Source organism: Chiloscyllium plagiosum, unplaced genomic scaffold, assembly GCF_037043375.1.
Source record: "Chiloscyllium plagiosum isolate Xiang-an unplaced genomic scaffold, Cpla_swu_hap1 HiC_scaffold_1, whole genome shotgun sequence".
Lineage (NCBI taxonomy): Eukaryota > Metazoa > Chordata > Chondrichthyes > Orectolobiformes > Hemiscylliidae > Chiloscyllium > Chiloscyllium plagiosum.
In genome coordinates, this window is record NW_028270139.1 from 84,665,933 (window position 1) to 84,671,950 (window position 6,018).

Below are 6,018 nucleotides of genomic sequence, written 5' to 3' on the forward strand. Positions count from 1 at the left end.
GAAGCACGTGGATGGTTAGTCTTACTCCTTCAAGATCCTAAACTGAACTCCCACTAAGTCAATATGATATGATCATGGGTAGCACTTAACACACTCCTCAGTATTAAGCCTTAACAATTCCCTCAATACAACGATTCTTTATTTTCATTTCATAATTCACTGGATAGGAGGAGTGAAAGGCTTTCACTTTAAAGGGTTATTCAATTTAATTATTCGCTCTTCTAAGTGAATTTTGTTTGAAGCAAAAAAATCAACCAAGAACCAAGTTAAGCAGTAAAATTCCATTCTGTTTTGCACTCTCTACACCACAGTGCAACAGGCCAAGCACTATGTGGTAGACTGGGTCTTGTAGTTTATGTTTCCTTACTGGACCCAATGCTTATCTCTCTCTGTGTCCAGGTCTGCTTGTATTCTTCAATGATATCCTGCCTAATGCACAGCTGCGAATTGTGAGCTAGAGAGCAGGGGACTCAGACAAAGCCAGCATGGCCTCTGATATAATTCCACAGACAGATGTGGGCAAGTCTTTCACCCAAAAATATCATTTTGTATTTCAAAAGTCCAAGCCAGCACGGCCCCTGTACTGCATTTGTCAAGACACTAGAGGGGGAACTAGTTGGTGCAATTTTGCAACTTTGTAACAACCAATAATATTTTCTTGTAATAAATAACCATTTTTTGTAAAAGATAAACATTACAACATTGATAACCTTCTTAGTGAAACTGAATAGCTCAATGTTTAATTGTGCACTTGCTACAATTTTGTACATTTTACAATCAGATTAACAAAATGTCATTTACAGAAGTTATTTTAGGTGTAAGATTTGCAAATTGAATATTATTACAATTGTATTATGATCAGTTGGTATATTACTTGCCAAAATCCATTTGCAATTTCATGTTGCTCAACATTGGCTCCTGCAGAACCATGTGCATCTGCTAGCTTGCTGCAAAAAACAGAAGAAAACCAAACCTTCAGCTATTTGTCAGAATGTGGTCTATAAAACACAATAGAAAGGGGTCTGGTAAAATACTGAATAATCAAATGCTAACATCCACCAAGAAACAATATCATATTCACTGGAAGAGGATGTGATTATAATTATGATTTGCGAAAGAATATAAATGAGTCATTTATGCTCTATTTGCTCAGTGTGTTTCTGATTGAAGCAGCATGTAATTCCAGCCCAGCAGATAAAAAGACCCAGGTATTTCACTGGACCAAATGTATGATCTGAGCAATTTTGATCAACTGACAGTGTAAAATTGTTAGCTTTATTTTGAGACCTTTAATACATTGCATGTTCTTTATCATCATGCTTTAAGTGAGTCTGTAACACCAAGCAGAGCAACATATGGTCTTAGATCAATAAAATGTGAAAGGTAAGGAAAACAAATGCACTGGGGTATGGATGACATTTCAGGATAGGATGTTATCTAGCTGAACTAAATCAGTGTCAATTTTAAATTTCATTGATCCAGAACATTGTGTTATGGTGCAAATTTTTAAACATTCGTGACTGAAGTAGGGAAAACTTTGCAGACCTTTTCTTTCATCTTTACTCCACGCACAGAACAAAACTTTTTAAGTCATGCAATCCAGATCCTTCCTTTAGTCTGTGCTGTGAATTCACGTCTGGAAGATAACCAAGTAAACATCAACAATATTCCGAACCCAGAAAGTACCTTTACTGAATAAAGAACTGTGGATGCTGGAAATCAGAAACCAACACAGACATTGACAAAACCTCAGCAAGACTTACCATTAGTAGCACCTGTAGAATGAAAGCAGAGTTAACGTTTTGGTTCCAGTAACTCTTCTTCAGAACAGTTAGGAAAAAGTTAGCATGTATGCTGAAGCTGGTGTGGGAGGAGGAAATCATAGGTGAGATGGAGTACAGAGAGAGAGAAACACAGTTGGACAAACAAAGGAATAGGTAAAGATCAGCCTGGGAGAATCAATAGCCGCTAATGGGTAGCATTAATGGCTGACAAGGCACTTCATTGGGGTAAGGACATGGGAGAAGGTGCTCAGGCCCTAAAATTATTGAACTTGGTATTGAATCCAGAGGCTGCAGAGTTTCCAAGTAGAAAATGAGGTGCTGTTCTTCCAGCTTGTGCTGAGCTTCACTGGAGCATTGCAGCCAGCCTGATATTGGCCAAGGGTAATAGTGGTGCATTGAAGTGGAAATCGCCTGGAAGCTCAGGGTCTTTTTTAATGACAAAATGTAGGTGTTCTGCTACTTTACTGATCTGATAAGTATCCCTCTTGGTTTTGAGTATGAGTATACAAAATTAAAATTACTATAAACAGGATGTTTAGCCTCTGTCTTTTCAATCTCCCAGTTTGCCACATAGACATAGTGGTTAGGTGAATCATTTGCAATACTAAAAGAAATCTTAAATATCTACACTTCCCAATAGTACACTGTATAGCAAAAGCAGAGTAGAGATTCCATGCTCACTATTTTTATCAGGTCAGGTAAGCCCAGAGGCATATTACATCAAACAAGCAATAAACGTTCAGTTTAATTTCAATAAAAATATAACTTTAACCTTTGCAGTTATTATTGACTTTAATAATTAATAGTTTCCATGGAAACATCACTCCTGATTGAAGATTGTTTAATGAAAATTGTCCAAAGAAACAAAAGCAGGTTTTGAAGGAATGGTTGGATCAGATCCTGGAAAACTCACACAATGGCTTCTATTAACTCATTATAATCATGTTATTCCTGTTCTTTCTTCTATAAAAACATGCATAGGGTCTGCTTATCTTCTTGAAGGACAAGTATTTTTATTTGGATGACCACTCTGCATAACGTCCTCGCTGAGATAGAGCCTTCTCAAGTTGGTATCACTTTGCAGTCATTATATGTGCTGTGAGATCTGCATGATTTTCGTCACACTCCTCCTGAGACTGCATTCTTCTCTCCCTATCTTTCACCATCTTCTTGTCGCCAAAACTGAGACTGGCTGCTACATATGGAAGACATCTAATCTCTCTTGCTAGTGTTTCCTGCTCTCCGCCTTGCTGGACATCTGCTGTGATATGGCCTAAAAGATAAGCATAAAGACATTTATTTTGACTGGTATTACCTAAAAATTCTTTCTTCCATTCCTGAGAACACGAGTGACATAATCCTTTGCCCTGGAGATTTGTGCTGAGACTGACACAGGCAAAGTGAAACCATTCAATCGAGCAGCTGGGTGTACTGTAACCGATCATTTCCCCTTAATGGATGCTCTGTACATTATTTCAGTGTAAACTAAGGAAGAGTTTGGGAGCATAGATCAAAGTAGTCCAAAGCTCTGTCAAAAATCATTTTTCTCTCAGCAGAACTTAACCAAATTATCAATGGAAATAAAACCACATTCTCCTAGCTCTACTGGTGTGTGGGCTAGTTTTGGGTGGTGGCAATAGACCTTTGTACTTCCTGTTCTCAGATTCATTCTAATGTGAATTACCAAAAGATAATTGAGTCATTAAAATAGAAGATCTGGAGATAACCACCAGTTTTTATCACTTGCCCTACCCTCATCTACCACTCTCGATGACGCACCTTATCACAAATAGACAAAATGCTTTTCTGTACAGGAAAATTACTATCAGGAACAATCAGCTGACTCATTCATCAGATGGGAAATTCAAATTAAGGTCTAAAACCAACTTCAGAGGGTAGCGAAAGTACGTAATTGCTGACTTAGTAGCAAAATCCCATAACCTGAAAAAAAGTCAAATAAAAACAGTAAGCTCTAATACTTTTATGATACATTACTTCATTTATGAGCATTGCCAAGTTAAAGGTATAAAATGTATGCCATGTTATTATACAGTATTGTTTAATCATTATTTATGTGCTGAGGAACAAAGTCCACAATACAATTCTTCCTCAAGACCTCAAAAATGCTTCTCTATTTTGTTCTTGCTCTGATATAATCCAGTCACAATTGTGCCAATTTCATTTATTTTATCATCTCTCGTACCTTTTTCAAGTTGAACAGTGCCCTATACCGTGGAATCTTGGGGTGAGAAATTGGGGTTCTTTGCTACTCTGTTTGATCTCTTTCAGTGCTCTCATAACTATGAAATGACAGGCAGGGTGTGTTTGTATATTTGCAACACAAGCAGTGCTGGACATTATCTTTGTGTGACTCTTAGAGAACAGTAAACATAGCTGGTGGATCATGACGTCAACCAACATCGTATCAATTCTATAAGTTTTGATACTCCCTATAGTTGTTTCAGGTTTCAATGGTTTACAGGTAACTTCATACTTCTGGCTTAATTCAAGGGCTCTGTACACAGCAGTTGCTTCCAGGCATGTATTCACCTCAGATCCAGGCCTGAGTGGGAACATGAATAGAGGCCACACAGATCAGGATATGAAGAAGGAGGAGAGAGAAGGGATTTCAGCAGGAAGTAATATTCACCCAAGATGTAACTATCCTCTTACCAGAATGGCAGCGAGAACCAGTGTGATATACCTGCACTTCACTAAGGATATCTGCTACTTGTTGTATTCCCAATTGTAACCTCAGGTCAGGGTAGACATGGCATTTTGAGTGGCTGTGAAGGCTTCCATGGTAACAAATCTTTAATATCTGATTCCTCCTGACGAGAGTTGGAGGTATCAGCAGCACCTTGTAATTTGACATTTGCTGTTTCATAAGGAAGACCAATGAGACTTTCTTTCAAACGGCACACAGACACAAGTCAGGCAAAATGAACACAGAGATTTGCCTACATTCCTGAACCCATTATCTTGTGGAGATTACATTTTAATTCTGACCCACAAGAATGAGAGGATGACTGCTGTTATGCTGCAAAGAGCCAATGAGTTTTCATGAAGGCCATGAAGCTACAAAAGGAGATCTTGTTGCACACTGGGTAGTGACCGTATCTCTGAGTCAAATGTTTTGACTTCGAAAAACCGAAAGAACTGCTGATGCTGAATATCAGAAATAAAAACAGAAATTGCTAGAAATGCTCAGCAGGTCAGGCAACACCTGTTGAGATAATGAAGCATTAATGTTTCAGGTCCAGTAACCTTTCTTCAGAACTCACGTTTAGGATTCAAGTCCCGCTCAAGGATTTAATAACTGTGGAAGCTGTGTTTTAAACATAAACATCAATGTCAAGTGTCAGTTTGGCATATCTTCCACCATATACTGATAACAGGATGTTTAAGTGCAAGATAGTCCTGGTTAGGCATGTGATTAAAAGCAAAGTAAAGCCTTTCCTGTTCCTGTTCATAACTCTGGACAACACAGAAGTAAAAATGTATTTTGCTGCGTGACAGGCCAGATGGCTGGATGCCCAGTTGGAACAATATTGGTGTCAGCACCATTCAGGAGGGATGGCAATATAGTGGTAAAATGACTGAATGAGAAATCCAGGCTACCACCTTAGTGATGTGGATTCAAATCCTTCACAAGGATGGAATTTAAGTTCAGTTAATAAGTTCAAAATCTAAGGCATGCTTAGTGACAACTATCATGTGCTTATCCTTTAGAGAAGAACATCTCTCCTTTCGTGGTCTACATGACTGTCACAGAAACATTGGGAATTCTTAATTGCCCTCTGAATTGTTTGGACAACAAATTCTGATCTTGTAATTGAGGTCCATATCTCACAAAAAAGTTAAAGAAAAAATATTCCCTGTCCTATCTGGGGTGACTTTGGGACCTACCTACTTTCTCTAACTCTGTTGGAAATTGTAATGCTGTGGGTTGGATCTGCCTTCAGGCAACGAAATAAAGAAGTGGTCACAGCTAATACCCTCCTACTGCACCATCGACTCCAAGCCTCAGAGCAATCACCACAGCTATCCTAGTAAGCTGCTGGAGGAACTCTGGTATCCACAGCAATGCTAGAAGCTACTTGAGCTTACACCACAGCAAATAAATCCCAAGTGTACTAATGGTTTGGCCACTGTTGTATATTGTATGGAACCAGCAACAACCAGGTTGCAGTGGGGCTTAAAGTATATATACCAATTCTACTACCTACTCTTT

General features: G+C 38.6%; 1 long non-coding RNA gene across 1 annotated transcript; it reads right to left on the reverse strand.

Moving 5' to 3' along the window:
• Positions 1-533: 533 nt before the first annotated feature.
• On the reverse strand, positions 534-3,330 carry LOC122555612 (uncharacterized). Its single transcript, XR_006313329.2, has 3 exons — positions 3,100-3,330; positions 1,546-1,636; positions 534-947 (listed from the first exon to the last, which is right to left on the reverse strand). It is a non-coding gene; the product is annotated as an uncharacterized LOC122555612 (long non-coding RNA).
• Positions 3,331-6,018: the final 2,688 nt, after the last annotated feature.